Here is a 19,621-nt window from a genome sequence, read left to right as displayed (position 1 = left end):
TGTTCCAGTTTGCCTCGTATCACTTTTTTATGTATTTTTGTCACAGCTTTATTTCCTATTCCTGGTACAATTTCATTTTATGTGTACGTTCGTTTCGTAAAATCAACTTTCCTTCACACACACACACACACACACACACGCACGCACGCACGCACGCACGTACGCACGCACACACACACACACACACACACACACACACACACACACACACACACACACACACAGGCGCAGGCGTTGAATTTCCGCGTTTCTTGGCACCTGCCCCGCACCGCCACCATCCAGCCACGGTGGACTCATCATCCTCCATGTCAACACCCTACAGTCCGCCGTGACCCCCTCACGTCGCGCGACTTGGTGCGGCCTGTCCCTGCAATGAAGCCATCCCTTGATGATGTTAACACGATCAAGGGGAGAAAAGTTACGAGCCTTTTGTTAACCAAATCTCGTAAGCCGACCACAGAGTCACAGGAACCTGATGAAACAACACGGGGGATTAGTGTCATGTTGAATATGCAAGCAGCAGCTCAGCTTAGTGAGTAACAGCCGCACGAGGCTACAGGTCTACAGTACACAGAGGCCGCAGCGAGGCCTGGAGTCACGGGAGGGAGCCAAGGGCGGTGCGTGACTTTGTTACTGGCGCTGAGACAGTTTAAAATGCAGAACTCAGCACGTAATGGTGCTATCTGTTTTGTTCACGTCGGCTTAGCTAGGGACCCGGGAAGCTGAGCTGGTAATTATGGCTGCGAGACTCCGCTGGCGGTGTGGTCCCGCCTTTGGTCCTCGCGGGCCGGCGCGCCTCAAATGTACTTGATGAATAAATGTGAGTCATGAAAATGAAAGCTTCCCTTCACCCAAGTGCAACATTTTTATTATTTTTATTTTTTTGAAGTCTCAGGATTTTACCTTTGTGTACTTTGCACTCAGACATATTAAACTATAACTTTGAATGAAAACCGCGTTGATAAATGTTTCTTTGTATCAAGAGTCGGTGTCCTCTTACTAGTTCATGTTTTGCAAGAGAGTGCTGAGCCTTGTCTGGAGCGAAAAATATATTTTCAATACGATTACGAGGCGGGTAGTTGCATCCCAGGCCAAGCTGGTGGACCATCCGCTCGTGAAGGCCACCGAGGCATGGATGACGGGAAATTGTTACTTGCTTCACTGAAACGTCATCAGCAGTATTCTGGCGTGGCGGCCATAAAGGCATAACGTGTGTCGTTCGCCTGGCGGGCCGCGAGGGGGTAATGCACTCCTTTCATCACCTTCCCTGTGACACGTGCTGATCAGGTGACTGTGCGCGCAGAGAGAGAGAGAGACACACACACACACACACACACACACACACACACACACACACACACACACACACACACACACACACACACACACACACACACACACACACACACACACAGAGAGAGAGAGAGAGAGAGAGAGAGAGAGGCTATTTTTTCAGTTTATGTATCATTGCCAACAATTTGATTTATCCTAAGTTTAAATGGAAGATGAATGAAAACAAACACACACACACACACACACACACACACACACACACACACACACACACACACACACACACACACACACACACACACACACACAGAGAGAGAGAGAAGCTATTTTTTCAGTTTATGTATCATTGCCAACAATTTGATTTATCCTAAGTTTAAATGGAAGATGAATGAAAACAAGGGTGAGCACGAAGAGATCCATCTACTCCAGCAGTGAAAGAGAATTATTGAGGTTGTCTCGTCACGGCATCAGGGACTCTTTGTGCAAGATCCAGTGTTAATGCCGCAGTAAATAAAACCAACCTCGTAATTATCTGGCGACAAGGACTCGTTTTTTTTCCGTGTGTGTGTGTCTCTTTGTGTGTTCGTGCAGCATACTTTCATGACCCTGGTGTGTTCGCGGCCAATATTCACACACACTTTGCTCTCTCACGACGACTGTTTTCAAAGTCCACAGAGACCGTTTCTCCTGTTAATAATGCAGAATTCTTAACTCCTTCAGTACCATGACGCGTTTTTATGTTCATTCTGCTTATTATTTGGTGATTTTATACAGCTTCAGAAACTTATGTGAGGATTAGAATAGTGAAGAATGTGGTCACTAATCTTTCACCCTCCATATGTAAATAAAATCTAAGTAAAATCGTCTAATCATACCCAAAACTCGAAACAGAAATATGACCCAGTATTGAAGGAGCTAGCTGGAACTATAAAAACACTGCTAAAACTCATGTAGCTTCAACTAGAGCCTACTGAAAGTATTGTAGGGCGTGGCACAGTGATCTAGAGTGTGATCCTGTATCACACTAACTTACCCGTAGAGTTTATAGGCTGCCAATGGTGGTCCTTAAGTTCCTGTGGCTTGCTGTACTTTAAGAGGGATGCCGCAGTGGGCGTGGAGCGAGATACAGAAGGAAGTCTGTAGGAAGACGAGGGGGAAAGGACGAGGAGGAGGAAGATGGAACTCCCAGGGGATGGAGGCTTGAAGAGTAAAAGTTACGAGGAAAAGGGAGAGTCTAAGAGAAAAGGAAAAGAAATAGAGGAGCACCAGAATAAATAATGCAGAACCTGAATAAATGAGGCAGAACAATAATAAATAAAAGAGAGCAGTACAGTCGAGGAGGGTGAGGCTGTGAGTCAGAGGAGGGAATGAATGCTCACACTTTTGTTTGTTGCCCAGGAAGAGGAAAGAAGCAGCAGCCCTCTATACTGTACTGCGCCACACGATACCTTATTTACCGGCGCGCCACGGGATGAACTGCAAGACGCTACTGATCTGAGTCTTCCGGAGTGATTTCAGACCGAGATTTTCCTCCTGTTGGGGCAAGGGGACGGCCGGGAGGGTCACACACACACACACACACACACACACACACACACACACACACACACACACACACAAATTTATAAATTGATTAACGGAATGGATCAAGTGGATAATGAGAAGAATATGACATTAGAAGCACAAGATCGCATAGTAAGAAACTAAGGAAGGGAAGATGTCTGAGAGATGTTGAAAAATTTAGTTTCCCGCAAAGATGTGTTGAGACTTGGAACAGTTTGAGTGAGGAAGTGGTGTCAGCAAAGAGTGTACATAGTTTTAAAGAAAAATTGGATAAGTGTAGATATGGAGACGGGGCCACACGATCATAAAGCCCAGGCCCTGTAAAACTACAACTAGGTAAATACACACACACACACACACACACACACACACACACACACACACACACACACACACACACACACACACACACACACATTTCCTCCCTACTTCAGCCTAGTAACTGATTCATCCCCACCACCACCACCACCACCACCACCACCACTACTACCATCGCCACCGCTGTCGCCGCCATCACCATCACATATTAATCTCCACCGCACACCAAATAAACACTGCCGTGATTTAACACGTGTGCTGTGTTTCAATGGATAAGTATTGGTGGAGGGTCTTATCGGTGCCGTTACTAATTATGCATTACTGTGTACTCTGTGTGTGTGTTAACGTGTGTACAGTGTATTTTGAAATAGATAAAAGTGCGTACGGAATACAAGCTTGTAACATCCTCGTAAAAAGTATGTGTCGGTAAAGTGCACAGAACATATAAAATACAAAAGCACATCAGTCCCGTGAACTGTACTGGCCGTATAAAACAAACCAGTACCGCGCGGCACCCACTCACTCTCACTCACTCTCTCTGTTTTGTGCCGACGCAAATTTCATTGAATCCGCTGTTTGTGGCAAAGGGCGGGTCGCCCCGGCCTTTGCAGCATTACACGTGTGCTGCAGAGACCATTAACTCTTAATGGGCTTACCTGCCGGGAGAATACACACTCGAATTGTTAAAGTTTATTTAGTGAGGAATTGTCCTGAAAGAGTGGAAAAAAGTAAAGTTCAATAGAATTAATACAGCGTTCAGAGAAGGATGGGCGGCGCGGCGTGAGGTACAGCTGCTGCTGTGGCTGCGGCGGCGGCGGCGGCGGCAGCAAGGGTTGGTGTGGCTGGTGTGGCATTAAAGTTTGTTGTTACAAGGGGAAAAAAGTGCACCACCTGTGACCTCCCAGTAAGGAACAAGGAAACTAATTAAAAATCTTATACACCTCACCCCTCACGTCTCCTGCGTAGTTCGCCTCCCTCCCCTCTCCCGAAACTGTGACGGCCTTCCACTGACCCTCTTTTCCTCTCCCTCCCGCCTCGCATCTCTTTCTCCGCGTGCCGCACCCTCCCCTTCTTGTGCCGCTGCCGTGCTCTTCCATCTCGCCATGCCTTTCTCCCACCTCCACCCACATAATACCGGGGAGTGGGTCAGCGGTGGGCACTGCCTCATCAATCTCTGTCGTGGGTCGTGGTGGTGGTGGTGGTCAAGGGAAAGGAAAGATGGTCTGGAAATGAGGGAAAGCACTGAAGTGGCTCACCCTGCAGTGCTGCTCCTCATCGCCTCTCTCCTGTTCAGCTGCAAGTCTGTGTTGGTGCAGGAGAAAGCACTAATATTTTCCTTTGCTCGGTGTTGAAATGTGATTACGTTCGTGTTAAACTTCTGCACCGCCAAACACTTCCTGCTGTATCGCTAGACATGGCGTGGCGTGGCGTGCGAAGATTGGCGTGGCATGGCGTGGCGTGGTGTGGTGTGGCGTGGCGTGGCGTGCTGTCTCTGTTGTGTCTCCGTTTAGTGGTTGCTGTTGTTGTTCTTGTTGTTTCAATGTCGGAAGAAAATAGCGAGTGTGTTTGCTTTCCTTCTACTCAAGAAAGAAAGCAAAAAAGTCGGTGAGATGGATTGCCGGATGAAAAGAATGAAATGTGTCTTGAGACTGTCATCCTCTTCAAGAGACTCAATCTCTTCCTCCATGTCAAAGATTCAAATGAGAAAAATGAAAACCTCACGTCCTTGGAATCACAGGCGAGCTTCGTCCCCAGGTAACGCTGTAACGCCGCCATGTGCACCGCCGCCCGCCACACCGTCAACGGAATCACATAGTTAGTATAGAAACTCAGAAATAATATTTTTGTTCCTAAAATTTCTAAAATCCTATTAAATATTTTCCGCACGCGTTCCTTCTGAAACAGATAACTGACATTGTGTGTGTGTGTGTGTGTGTGTGTGTGTGTGTGTGTGTGTGTGTGTGTGTGTGTGTGTGTGTGTGTGTGTGTGTGTGTGTGTCTGTGTATTGTGTCCTCCATTTCCTTTTGTAAAAATTATAAACATCAATAAATTATTTCTTTCCTTCCTTTCTTTCTCTCCCAACACCCTTCCCTCCATATGCCTCCTACCCTCCCTCCCTCCCTCCATCCTTCCCTCCCTCCCTTCATCCCTCCTTCCCTCCCTCCCTCCCTCTCTGTGCCTCCGTATGAAAGCACCTCAAGGACACATTCAGCACCAGTAATAAGTCCATAAAGCTCTTAATCCTCGTAATGACCAATCTCGTGTCGCCTCTAATGCACTCACGTTACCCTTGGGAGCAGGAAAAGGCGTTAGCTCCGGCCAGGCAGATCTCTCTCTCTCTCTCTCTCTCTCTCTCTCTCTCTCTCTCTCTCTCTCTCTCTCTCTCTCTCTCTCTGGATGTGTTTCTCCTTTACTTTTCCGTATCACTGCTATTTATATTGCATTATTTTTTTAAAGCATTAAAGTAATTTTCATTAAGTTGATGAGTTGCTTTGGACAATGTTCATTATAATTACGCTGATGAGTTGTCTTCCTCTATCATGTTCTCCTCTCCGCGTCTTGTCTCTCTCTTTCTCTTTCTTTTTTTCCTTCCTCCCACTCTTTGGAAACTGTTCTACGCTTCAGATTTTTCAGTGCGATACAAAAAATTGATGATATATAAGTTTTCTTTTTTTTCTCTCGCTCTTTTTTTCTAACGATGGAAATGGAAAAATGTTTTGTGCACTCACACAATAACGAACAAAGCAAGAAAAGTGCGCCAAGCCAGTAATCCCTCATGTGTGCCGCGTAAATCCTCGACAGTAAATTTATTTGTTTATTTATTCATTTATTTATTATTATTTTTAGTGTTGTTATACAAATTTCACTTCATTTTTCTTCCACGTCCCCCACTTACATTCACAATCCTTCCTTCTTCTCTACCCCTTCTTCCCCCTCCTCCTTGTCCACTCCTCTCCTCCTCCTATTCATTCCTTTTTTCCTCCTCCTTTCTGTGTTCCTCTTTGTCCTCTCTCTCCCTCCTCCTTGTCTTTCTTCCTCTCCTCCTCCCATCTCACTTCTCGTACCTCCTTCCTCATAACCTCCTCCTTCCACCTCATTTCTCTTCTTCCCTTCCACCTCCCTTGTTTTCCTCTTCCTTTCCTTCTTTTCCTCCCACCACCTCCCTCCATTCTTTCCTCTTCTCCCTCTTCTATTTCTCCTCCCAATTCTTTTCACTCCTCCCTTCCTTCTCTCTTTTTATTTTCTCTGCCTGGTCATATATTTCTTCGGATATTTGACCTTGTTTCTCTATTTTCTTCTTTCCTTCCACCTGTTGCTTCCATATACATTTTTTTTTCTCTTCCCTCGTCAAATATTTTTTTTTTCTTATTCATTTATGTTTTAGTAATATGTTTGTGAAATTGTAGTGAGTTGCTCCCCTTCAAATGATTCTCTCTCTCTCTCTCTCTCTCTCTCTCTCTCTCTCTCTCTCTCTCTCTCTCTCTCTCTCTCTCTGACCTTTTTTACCCTCTACCTTTTCGCTTCGGTCCTTTCCTTCCGTAACTACGCTAATGAACTCTTAATGGCTGACCTGAGCTGTGGAGAAAAATCATTCGAGTTAGACATAGGAAATTAGGAGACTTCCCTTCCTCCTTCTCCTCCTCCTCCTCCTCCTCCTCCTCCTCCTCCTCTTCCTCTTCCTCCTCTTCCATCCCTTCCTTCTTACTAACTGTCTCTTTCATTCTGCCTGTCTCATTCCCTCTCATTTCCTTCACAATCTCTCTCTCTCTCTCTCTCTCTCTCTCTCTCTCTCTCTCTCTCTCTCTCTCTCTCTCTCTCTCTCTCTCCCCGCCATCCTTTCTCTGTTTTCTTTCATCCTGCCTTTGTCTCTCCCTCCCTCCTTTCTCACTGAGCTTTCTTCTCTTCCCCTCTTCATTCTCTCTCTCTCTCCCTCTTCCTCCTTCCTTTCTTTCCCCCTCCCTGTTTTCTCACCCTTCTTCCTTTCCTCCCCTATTTCCTTCTTACTCCATCTCCCCTCTCTCTCTCTTTCTCACTCCCCTTCCCTTCCTCCCTCTTGCTTTCTACTCTTTCTTCCTCTCTCTCTCTCTCTGTCTTTCCTTCCTCCTGCATCCTTCGTTCCCTCTCACACTCCTTACTCCCTTCCCTCTCTTGCCTCATCCTTCCGAACGTCTTAATGAGCTAATATCACTCATGGATAAAGACATTTCATACCGAGAATTCATTGGATATTGGTGACGGCGCTCAAGATGGTGTTGATTGTGGTAATTAGATGAAGGAGGAAAGGAGACGGCACTGATCATTAATACAGGAGGAAGAGGAGGAGTGTAGACAAGTATGCTAAGAATGTTAAAAGTGAACGTTAGGTGATTAGAACTTATGGTGAGGAGAGGAAGGTATTAATTGTTGCTAGCGAGGTTATATAGAACAGGTGGCTGAGAGAGAGAGAGAGAGAGAGAGAGAGAGAGAGAGATTAAACATACTGCTCCCTTAAAGAATAGTGTTTATAAAGTTGTAGCACGTATTCACAGACTCACAGAGGCGACTATCCCTTGCAGATCATAAGTGGAAGAGGACAGATTTACTTGACAACCCGACCCTCACTTTTACCTGCAGTTTTGCCGACCTTCACGTTATAATTCGCATGGAACGCAGGAAAAACAGAATAAGGAGACTGACAAACACGCACGGGAACTCGAAAAAAAGGACAGACACACAGACAGACAGACAGACAGACAGACTCAAACATCAACCAACAATGCCCCCCGAAAAATGAAATAGCGTAAGGTTAAAGAAAGTCAAATAATAAACCAGCGGTGCGTAAAAACTTGGAGCTCAGAACGACAATTTAAGAAGAGGGGAGAAGGGAGACGGAGGGAGGAAAAGAGGGAAAGGGAGAGAGCAAACAGGGGAGGGAGGGAAAGACATGGGGTGACTAGTCTTGCGTGATAAGAGGGGCGGTAGGGATGATGGGCTGGGGCGTGGCTCGTTGGATGGGGGGCTGAGGGGAGGGAAGGCTAGCGGCAGGAGAATAAGGGAGCTGATTCAGACGAGCCACTCAGCCCTCGTCGACCCCCAAGCTCTCTCATCAGGTTTGGCTTTTAGAATATATACGTAAATCGCTTATATTAAAGGCTTCGAACCCCTTCCATACCTACCCACCGTGTCTTCCTGTCTCTTTCACACACACACACACACACACACACACACACACACACACACACCAATAGTAATCTCAAACCACAGAGAACAATAGATATATAATTGACCCCTTCAGTACGCGTTTTCGTATTTCATTCGGCTTACTATTTCGCGATGTTATGCAGCTTCAGAAACTTAGGATTGAAATAGTGAAGACTCTGGCCATTAATCTTCTGACATCCATATACAGTTCATAATATAAATACAATCGTCTAATCGTACCTTAAACTCGTGGTAAAAAAAAAAAAAGCGTCCCAGTAATGAAGAAGTTAATACACAAAATAGTTGTAAAAATTTGCTAGTCTTACGTTGCTACTTTCACCCGCGGCTTTCAGTTTGGGAGCGACTCTGCGCCTCTTTTGATTAACGCGTATCAGTCTATCAGATTTAGTCGCTGTATTGGAAAACGCTGCGCTAAAGTTTAAATCTGTGCCGCTCCAAACCAAGGGAGAAGGACGGACGCCGGATGGGGAGGAAGCGGCGTGTTTGTGTGTGTGTGTGTTTGTGTGTGTGTGTGTGTGTGTGTGTGTGTGTGTGTGTGTGTGTGTGTGTGTGTGTGTGTGTGTGTGGAGCTTCTGGTGTGATTGGGCGTCGGGGGAGAGGACGTGGTGTGGTTAGCCAGCTGTTTGCAGACTATATTGGCTTCCCTCTCGTGGCAGCCTTGGGGGATTGTGATGGATCATTCTGATTTCTTTCAATTCTCCACACATACACACACACACACACACACACACACACACACACACACACACACACACACACACACACACACACACACACACACACACACACACACCAGAACATACATAAGAAAAGTTGCCAGCACAATATTGTATGCAACGGCCAGAACCATGCAGTCATGAATAATGGAAGGTGTTGCCGATGTCTTTTATTGGTAATTGTTTTGGCCTGAACAACAGATTGGAGACTGGCGGATATTAGTTAGAAGAAAGAGCAACCGTCATGATTTTCACCACTTGTCTCCCTCACTCGCTTTCCAGTACGCAGTTGTAGCATTGCTTTCCCGTGCATCCATCAGCCTCCATCTTCATAGCGGCTCTGCTTTCACACTCACAGTTATTGCAGTGATATCCTTCATCTATTGGACTTGCTGTGTGCATTCGATGCTGATACACACGAGGCGCTCTTCTGGAAATCTGTCAGTCACTTGTCATGCTTAATAATCTTGTAGTACGTGTTTCATTATTGTGTAGTGCTTGTATGTATTTTCTGAGAAGCGTCCAGGCACAGATGTAATGTAACGTTAAGGTATTCTGAGCGTTTTTAATCCCTTGAATACCTGGACCCGTTTCTATATTAATTCTGCTCAATATTTAGTGATTTTATACAGCTTCAGAAACTTATGTGGGGATTATAGTTGTGAAGCCTGTGGCCATTAGTCTTCTGACCTACAATAAAATGGTCTAATCGTACACAAATCTCAAGGTAAAAATGTCACAGCCCAAGCGTTTTTTTTTTTATAACTATAACTAACGCATGGTAGAATTCACAACCCTTGTTTATTTCCTTTAGATTACACTGTTACTGAAGCCACGGCTGCTGACTCACACTGGCGCCTTTCTCCTGTAACATTTCTGCTGAGTAAAGTGAAATCAGGCTTCCTAAAACATTTTATTTATCCCGCATCGCGAGCCACGGACTGGATGGAAGCCTGTGAGGATCAGAAACTTTAGGAAGCCTGATTCTGCTTAACTTAGTCCAAACTTTATGGAAGGAAGACGTTAATGAGAGTTGCCATGTTTTCAAAATCGGGTTTGTTTTAAAGAAATCCTTGCTGTATGTCAGATATGATGCATTAGCCTGGTTGTGTGTGTGTGTGTGTGTGTGTGTGTGTGTGTGTGTGTGTGTGTGTGTGTGTATGTAAGTTTGTGTGTGTATGTGTGTGTCTGTGCGTGCGTGTGTGTGAGAGACAAAGAGACAGAGAGAGAGACTACGGCGCCACACAGCTTCTGACTGGAGTAAAGAGGCATTCCAATGTAATTGAGGTTCTTTCAGCGGGCCGGGGCGGATTTGAGGGTGACGCCTGGTGACTGAAACCCTCGTAAGCACCGCATTGCCGCACCCTTTGACGGCCACCCAGCGTCCTCTCTTGGCACCACCAACGGCCGCTGCTCTCACTGGAAGACTTCTCAGCAAGATTATGTTCTTAGGTATTGCGAGTAAGTGGCGCGAGGAAATATGGGTGCAATACAGTATCCAACACCTTACATAGACCCGTATCCTGAAACTCTGCTCTCTCTCACGACGACTATTTTCAAAGGCTTCTCATGTTTTTTAAGGGTATTTCTATGATTCTGGTGATGGATTAGCATGATTTCAGTTGATCATAAGGAGAATCTGTACTGAAAACCCTGCTAGTCGTATGTGGGGACTTGAAAATTTATCGTGGTGAGAGAGCAAGGCGTTTTTATAATATGGCCGGTGCACCTTTGTAGCAAATGCACGAGGTTCAGTTAGTCTTTAGTCGATTATTTTCGCAAACGTGACTCGGGAAATACCTTTGTGGTACACGTTTACTCTGAGTGTGCGTCAGGAGCGGGGTTTGAACGTGTCCTGTAAGGCTTGTTTGATAAATTGAATATCCGCGGGCAAGTGTGTGTATGCGTGCGTGTGCCGTGCTTAAATCACTCCCATCCAGCCTCTAGTATGAAGTGCATGTGACTCCATTTCACGCAACGCACTTCAATGGGACTTGTGGGAGTTTTTCTATATCCTGTGTGGTGTGTATGGAGGTGCACGGACCGGCTCGCTCCCCGTGTCACTGTCTGGCCGCTCCGGGAAGGCCTGGTCTCTGTTCCGCTGCGCTTCATTCTCTTCAGCCCCGATAAAGCACTGCTGTGGCCAGACGCGGCTATTTGCATTTAGAATTGTGAGGCTCGAGATTCCCAGCGATATTCAGTGATACAGTCTATATATTAAATTCTCCTTGCGCTCTCTCTCTCTCTCTCTCTCTCTCTCTCTCTCTCTCTCTCTCTCTCTCTCTCTCCAACATATTTATTTATTTCATCATTGGTTCAAAGCTTCTCTTTCTTTTGAGTTTGGTCAAGTTTTATGCCAATTTTTCCCTTCCGTGCTGCTTGTGTTTCTCTCGCGTTTTCATAAATGTATGAGTTGCCACATGATTTTTCAAGGTTTTCCTTCTATTCCAGCGCTGAATCTTTGGCGTATTTTCTTTTATTTTCCTTTTCTTTTTAAAGGTCACTGGAAAAAAAAAACTATCCATGACGGTTTAATTTTTTTTGTCACCTTTCCACTAAAGCCATAAAATAGTCATAATAATAATAATAATAATAATGATGATGATGATGATGATGATGATGATAATGATAATAATAATGATAATAATAGTAATAATAATAATAATAATAATAATAATAAAAATAATAATAATAATAATAATAATAATAATAATGGTAATAATAATAATAAGAAGAAGAAGAAAAAGAAGATGAATAAGAAAAAAGAGAAGAAATAGAAGAAAAAAAAAAAGAAGAAGAAAGAGAAAAAAAAGACAAAGAACCAGAAGAAGAAGAAGAAGAAGAAGAAGAAGAAGAAGAAGAAGAAGAAGAAAAGAAAAAAATGAAAAAAGAAGAAGGAAAAGATAAAAAAAAAGAAGGAAAAGAAAAAGAAGAAAGGACAAAGAAGAAAGAAAATGAAGAAGAAAAAGTCATACAGGAAACAATGCAACATAAAATCTCAAACAATAAATATAAAACAGTGAACTAAAAATTGCTTCTGATGTTCAAAATTCTTCTTTTTTTTTTTTCTTTTCCTTTTCTTCAGTTCCTTATCTCTCCTTCCCTCATTCTGTTTTTTTTTTTGGGGGGTTCTTTTCTCTTGATTATTTTTTTCTCTCCTTGTATTTCACTATTCATGGCACTTACTTCTGCTTTTTCTTCTTTTTCTTCTTTTCTTATCTCTTGTGTCTGTTTTTCCCTTTCCATTGAATTATCTTTTTCTCTTTTCCTTTCAGCATTCTTTTCCCTGTTTCCTTCACCCCGCTTTATTTCATTTCCTTGTTTTCTTTCTCCTTTACTGTGTCCCTCTCTCTCTCTCTCTCTCTCTCTCTCTCTCTCTCTCTCTCTCTCTCTCTCTCTCTCTCTCTCTCTCTCTCTCTCTCTCTCTCTCTCTCTCTCTCTCTCTTCAATTAATGCTTTCTTTCTTTTCTTTCTATCTTTTTTCTGCTCTTCATTTTTTATCTATATTATTCTAAATTTTTCTTCATTTCCCATTCCATTTTCCATATTTTCTTTTTCCTTTGTTTCTCATCTTTACTCTCTCTCTCTCTCTCTCTCTCTCTCTCTCTCTCTCTCTCTCTCTCTCTCTCTCTCTCTCTCTCTCTCTCTCTCTCTCTCTCTACTTCAGTTAATGCTTTCTTTCTTTTCTTTCTATCTTTTTTCTCTTCATTCTCTTATCTATTTCATTCTACATTTTTCTTAATTTCCCTGTTCAATTACTCTCCGTCTTCCTTTCACTTATTTCCTCCCCTCATTTTTTCCCCTTTTTTCCATCTCCCTTCACTCACCGGCTGGCTGCTTCTTCTCTCTCCCCTCTCTCTCTCCCTCTCTCTCTCTCTCTTCCCCTTCTCGTTCTTATCCGCACTTAGTCTCTCCGTATTACTCATTTGTTCCCTCATCTCTCTCTGCTCACCCTCGCATCTCTTCATCTCTCCGTCCATTCGCACCTCATGTCTCCAGGAATGCTGATTCTCTCTCTCTCTCCTCCTCCACCTACCCTCACCCTCTTTCATCCCTCACTGCTTCCCCTCCCATTACGGTTTCCTTCTCTCCCTCCTTCCCTTCCTCTCCCTTCCTCTCCCTTCCTCTCCCTCCCTCCGCCACCATCGTCTTATGCTCCATCTCTCTCCTGGTATTTTTTGTATGTGGCATTTACTTTTTTTCTATTTTTATTGTTATGTTCCTGGTTCTCTTTTATTGAAACTCGGATTTAATGCAAAGGAGATCGATTCGAAAGATAAATAGGTGAGGCGTATGAATGGTGGTGGTAATGATATATAAATCAGGTTGTTGCTTTTTTTTTTTTTCATTTCCTTGTTATTCTTTTGTTGTGATTTTCTTCTCTTTTATTTATTTTTTTTTTTCGTGGTTTTGTATTTTGATTTGTGTTGTTTTGGTGCTGCGTGTATTTTCTTTCATCATTGAGGTTATAATGTGGCGAGTTTTTATTCTGACTTCTTTATTATTTTCGTATTATTTTTTTCTTTCAGTCAGGTAATCATAAATTTTGGTACCAAGAGAGAGAGAGAGAGAGAGAGAGAGAGAGAGAAACACTTTTGTATTGGCTCAACAAGAGGACCTTCTCTCTGTTACATTCTTTAAACCCCTCTCTCTCTCTCTCTCTCTCTCTCTCTCTCTCTCTCTCTCTCTCTCTCTCTCTCTCTCTCTCTCTCTCTCTCTCTCTCTCTCTCTCTCTCTCTAATGAGTGTAGATTTGCGTGTGTTTGTGTTGCTGATAGTGTTACGTAAATGATGTCTTTGGTCTGGCCTGCTCTTAATCCCTATCATATGTTGTTCTCTTGGAATCTCGTAATTCTCATAAGGCAGAGATTAAACACGTGGCTCTATCCTTTGCCTCATTTCTGCCTTCCCATTCTGCAACACCTCCGGCCTTTTCTTCCCTCTCCAAGGTTTATTGTGACTGTGTGTTTTGTTTTCACTAATTTTTTCAGCTGCTGTTTTTTTCGTAACCTTTCTTTCACCTGACGCGAATCTCCAGCTTTCATCCTGTTCCACCTGGCTTTTCTCACTCGCAAGCTCCTACCTTTCTCCGTGTTCCTGATATCGTTCCCCCACCTCGCTTCAATCCATCCAATCCGCTCTCAAACTTTATACTTTTTTCCCTTTTTTGGTGTGTGTGTGTGTGTGTGTGTGTGTGTGTGTGTGTGTGTGTGTGTGTGTGTGATGCTACTTTCACACACTTTTAGATTTTCCTGCTGCATTCCATTTGGTTTGCCTGTCTGCCTGCTTCTCTGCTTGCCCTCTTCTTCTTCCTCCTCCTCCTCCTCCTCCTACTCTTCCTCCTCCTCCTCCTTCTCTTCTATTATGCTGTCCACCTCCTCTCGGTCTTCTCTCTTTACTCTTATTCACCTTCCCCTCCTTATCTTATCTCTTCTCTTCTATTCCGTGCCATTCAGTGTAGCTCCTTTCCCCTCCCCTTCCCTCTCCTCTCCTCTCGTTTCTTTTCTCCACTCTCGTTTCTTCTCTCCTCTCCTCGCCTCTCCTTTCCTCGCCTCTCATCTGTGCTCCTTTCCTTTTACGCTTTCTGCTTTAAATCCCCTCTTTTCCAATCTTCTTTCTCGTTCCTCTTTACTTTCTATTACGTCCTTTCATCCTCCTCCTCCTCCTCTTCCTCCTTCTCCTGATTCCATCTCCATCTCGAGAAGCATTATTCCCACATGATCCACCAAGACATAGTGGGCTGTTAGCGTGGGGTGGAGGAGAGGGAGAGGTGGAGGGAAGAAGAGAATCATTCCTTTTCTCTCTACTAATCTGGGAGCCACGAACCTGCTGGCTGGCTGGCGTGAGGAACAAAGGTGTAGGGGCGTAGTAACATAAGGATTTTAGTCGGATGGATGAGAGATCGTGTAGGTGAGGGATGGGGCTGGGCTGGGAGACGTGCGTGTTGTGAGGTGGGCTGGGAAGTGTGATGCCTGTATTCAGAAACGTCTTCCCCTCTCACTACAGTAATTTTCCAAGGCCAGATAGACAACTAGCCGGGTTTTTAAGACAAGAAATCTTGCTAATTTTTTTGCCAGAACCATAAAAATATTCTTAAAAACATGAGTATCTTCAACTGGAGCCTTTGGAAAGCAGTGACGGTGAAAGAGCAAAGCCTTAGATAGTGAAAAATGGGAGCATGTCACTTGTTACTGGGGCGGATAGTAATTACGAGTAAGGTTAGGTTGAGTTTAAGTTTCGTATGTTTTTTTCATAAGAGGAGAAAACTGGATAAGGGCAACATAAGATTTTAAAAAGGCCCACTTAGTTGTCAGGTCCATTGCAGGTCCGAAAGAGTTAGGCAAAAGATAGGGATAAATATCTTGAAACCTCCCTCTTAAATGAAGTCAAGTCATAGTAAGCTAGAAATACAGAAGCTTGTAGGAAGTTCCAGAGTTTTGTTGATCAGCACACACAAACACATTATTCATCAAACCTTCCTTCTTATTCAATCACATCCACACACTGACTCCACTCCATCTATCCGTCCACTCCCTCATAGACGAGATGGATGGATAGATCAATGTGCAGTGCATGAGTTGGTGTTTGGATTTGCCCTGTATGAGCTGAGTACTCCACCGGCCGCCCAGCGTACAGTACCGCGTGGTATATAGTACACCGGAGGGAAGGAAAGGAGGAGTCAGGGTGGGGGAGGAGGCGAGGCCGGTGTTTAGCAAGAGACAGAAGGAAGGAAGGAAGGAGTGTTCAGGTAAAAGAGAGGACAAACGTATTAGGGAGAATGTACGTACACTTGGAGGCAGAGGCAGGAAATGTGTGTGTGTGTGTGTGTGTGTGTGTGTGTGTGTGTGTGTGTGTGTGTGTGTGTGTGTGTGTGTGTGTGTGTGTGTGTGTGTGTGTGTGTGTGTGTGTGTGTGTGTGTGTGTGTGTGTGTGTGTGTGGCAGTGAACATGGTACAAAGTGGCATAAGTGGCAGGACAGCGGTGGTCAGAGCGGCGCCACCACTACTTTTCCTCGACCCAAATAATGCACACAAGCTTCACTCAAGGCGTGCCAGTGGCCAGGTGGGAGCGGAGCGCGGCGAGATGGCTCTAATTAGCACTACCTGCCTACCTGCCGCTCCCATCCCCCAGCCTCTCCTCTCCCCTCTCTGCCACCTGCCTCTGTTCCGCGTAGCCCCTCGCTTCTCATAAACTGGGCGCGATTAAAACGGGAATCCACCATAACCCTAACGTGATCTTTTAAACTTTTTCCGTTCCCTCTCCCGGCCCGCTGTGGGTGAATCCGTGGGTCTGTCGTGGGAAATGGGCGAACGCATTGCCTGAAGGTCTTACAAACTACGCTCTGATTTGCTGTATTGGTTTTCTGTTTTTTCCTCACTTTTCTATCAGGGTTTTCTTTTTTCCGTGACTCCAGATTTTATTTAACCTATCTATTTTCTACACTCACTATTTCTGGTGTCGCGTCAACGATTATTTTGCTGTCACTGATTTTGGGTTCTCGGTTCTCTAAGTGGCGCCCTCCCAAAGGTCAGGAAGGCTGGTGTCACGTAATTGCAGGTTAGGTGACTGAAAAGTGGGTGCTGTACTGTCTTACCGGATCAAAACTCGCCTTCCCTTTCCTTAATGGCAGACTTAGCTAATTCTACATTTAGGAGACCCTCACACCTAAGCGAGAGAGAGAGAGAGAGAGAGAGAGAGAGAGAGAGAGAGACAGAGAGACAGAGAGAGAGAGAGAGAGAGAGAGAGAGAGAGAGAGAGAGAGAGAGAGAGAGAGAGAAAGAAAGAGAGACTGTTTTGTGTGTGTTTGTGTGTGTGTGTGTGTGTGTGTGTGTGTGTGTGTGTGTGTGTGTGTGTGTGTGTGTGTGTGTGTGTGTGTGTGTGCACGTGCGTATGCCTGCGTGCGTGTGTGTCCGCCTGCCCGCCTGTTTTCCTGCCTGTCCAATGTCCATCTGTGTCTGAATTTAAAGTTGTACAGTATTTTATTCTAATGAAATGTCTTTTATTTTTTCTCTCTCTACGAATAAGCTTTTATAAATAGCTTGAATATCCTGCTTTTTATATTGCAGAACTATCTTGGACATACATACGAACATACATACATACAAATTTATATAGTACTCTTAACGTGTATTTCCGATGTACTGTGTAAGACGTGGCGAAACAAATGGTAAGAGTGTCCCTGTCCTGCTCTCCCTTTGATATTATTTTCTTATCTAGCGTAGAATATATACTTTATGGTTGGTCTGCTTTCTGCCTTGTAAGTTTTATTGGCAGCAGGTTGTGCGATATGAATGAGGCTGAGGCGTGGTGGGGAGCTGAGTGGCGAGGCATGTGGTGGGTCTGGAGGCATCGCTGTGGCTCAAATGCTGTAGTGGTGGGTTGTTTAGTGTCTTGTGGGTTATTCAGTGTTGTGTTGAGTGGTGTGGCTGTGGTTTGCATTGCATGAGTTATGTTTCTTTGTGGTGTCTTGTGTGGCGTAGTGACAAGTTGTTGTGTGTGTGGCGTGATGACAGGTTATCTTGTGTGGTGTGGCGTGGCAGTAGGGTGGGTGTGGTGTGGCGTGGGAGCAGGATGTGGTGTGGTGTGGTGGGAGTGAGGGTGAGTGGTGGTTTTTGGCTCCAACTCCCGCTAAAACTTGCATGGATGCCTTTGCTATTGTTTTTTTTTTTTTTCCAATGCATGCGCTGGTGAGCTCTGTGTATGTGGCAATTTTTTTAATACTTTTTTTTCGCGTTGCATTCTGCCGATCTGCGTTTTAACATAAAGGATAAGAGGGAAGTTTTTATGAGTCTATCTGTCATTTGTTAACTACTTTAACGAACAATATCCTGCGACAAGAGAAGTTTGCCAAGTTTAGAGAAGTAGTTTGAGAACATCATAAGCCACAGAGTATTGAATATTACAGTTAACAGGCCAATTTTCTGGTCGCGGTAAGAAAATGGGATAGGAGATGACAAAACAAGATAGGAATATAATGTTTGTATGAAATAGAAACAGACCAGCAACGATTGGCTGAGTGATTGATTTTTACTCCGCAACAACGCTGGATTCACTTGAATGGAAAATTTCTGCTGCCTGGTCTGTAGAGAGAGAAGGAACAGTGTAGCCAGCAGCTTCATAACAGGACTGATTAGCAAACATGAAGGCAATCAAACACAAAACTAGAGATATCGCGATGTCTGTATAAGCAGATGAATAATTGTTAACAGTTGACCTTCTCTAAAAACAGAAAAAAAAAAAAAGAGAAAAGGAAAAAATAAAGTGGTGTGTTGACGGCGAGTGGTTAAATATGGAAAGGTACAGATATCGAGCGAACCGAAGTGGAGATAGGTAAATGTCACAACGGCACTGGAGGGAGACTTGTGGGAGGAGTTTTGGACACTGTCTCTAGTTATTTCTCATCTCTTGCTCTGAGTATCGTCTATCTGGGGCTGTTCCGAGTACCGTGGAATGGGTAGCTGGTACAATGACTTTTTTTTCCATCCTCGTGCATTATTTGGTGGGTGGAGTGGGGCGTCCCTGAGAGCTTTAGAAGGGGTGTTACTGCAGGTACTGGCTGAGGGACATAAGGTGGCGGCAGTAGTAAGTTTTCGTTAAAGTTTAGTGTATTTTTCATCCGTGGTCAGGAGTTTCCAATTAAGACAAAGGCTGGTATGCATACACTATCCTTTTAAAGTATTTTTAGACCGTGCACACATAGCATTAATTCTAATTATCATTATACTTTCAAATTAATGCTGACATTTGAACCTAAATATTTTAACTGGAATTTCTTAAACTCCTTCAGTAATAGGACGCATTTTAACTTAGAATTTTTGGTGTGATTAGACGATTTCATTTATATTAGGAAGGGTCTGTGGAGGTCAGAAGATTAATGGCCAGAGTTTTCTCTATTTTAATCCCGACATAAGTTTCTGAAGCTCTAGAAAATCACCAGACAGTAAGGAGGTTACATAGGAAAACGCGTCATAGTACTGAGGAGGTTAATGATATGTGCTGTTATACATCTACTTACTGCTATACATACTCTCATTTATCAAAAGAGCTACCACCACGCCATTAAACCCTCCCGTGTGATCTTCGTAATGTAGCAAGACACGTGTAAATAATTCGCCACTTGAATTCTTCCACAGATCCCTTGACCCGCACTGGCTGCCTCAGCAGTCTGCAACACTCCAAGATGGTGTGCAATTCCTGGAAAGAGAGAGAGAGGTCAGTCGATACGGAATGTAAGTAACACTAATCTAGTACAATTTGCGTGGCTATTAAATGTTGACCTCGACTAAAGATTAGAGAGAGAGAGAGAGAGAGAGAGAGAGAGAGAGAGAGAGAGAGAGAGAGAGAGAGAGAGAGAGAGAGAGAGAGAGAGATTGAAATGAAGGAAAGCACGGGGATATTTTAAACGCTGTGGATTTTGCATCAGCTCAACAATTGGAAGCAGCAGAGTAAGATGGAGAAATAAGACAATTCTATGGGGAGGCTTTAGAAAATGAGGTGAAAGCAAGAGAAGCGAAAGAAAACGGACTCAGG

The 19,621-nt window shown here is 44.1% G+C and overlaps 1 protein-coding gene across 2 annotated transcripts in view; it reads left to right on the top strand.

The window, feature by feature from the left end:
- The window catches only part of LOC123506058 (protein amalgam-like), a 368,181-nt gene that overhangs the window by 248,235 nt on the left and 100,325 nt on the right, over positions 1–19,621 (top strand). Inside the window, exon 5 of one of the 2 annotated variants that reach the window (XM_045257904.1) lies at positions 19,225–19,320. The gene's annotated coding sequence lies outside the window, so the exon portion shown is untranslated. Of the gene's footprint in view, positions 1–19,224; positions 19,321–19,621 lie in introns of those variants that run through there. The other variant, XM_045257905.1, reaches the window with a different exon arrangement.

The sequence above is a fragment of the Portunus trituberculatus genome, chromosome 19 (assembly GCF_017591435.1).
Source record: "Portunus trituberculatus isolate SZX2019 chromosome 19, ASM1759143v1, whole genome shotgun sequence".
NCBI classification, from domain to species: domain Eukaryota; kingdom Metazoa; phylum Arthropoda; class Malacostraca; order Decapoda; family Portunidae; genus Portunus; species Portunus trituberculatus.
This window is presented reverse-complemented; position numbering and strand designations above follow the sequence as displayed.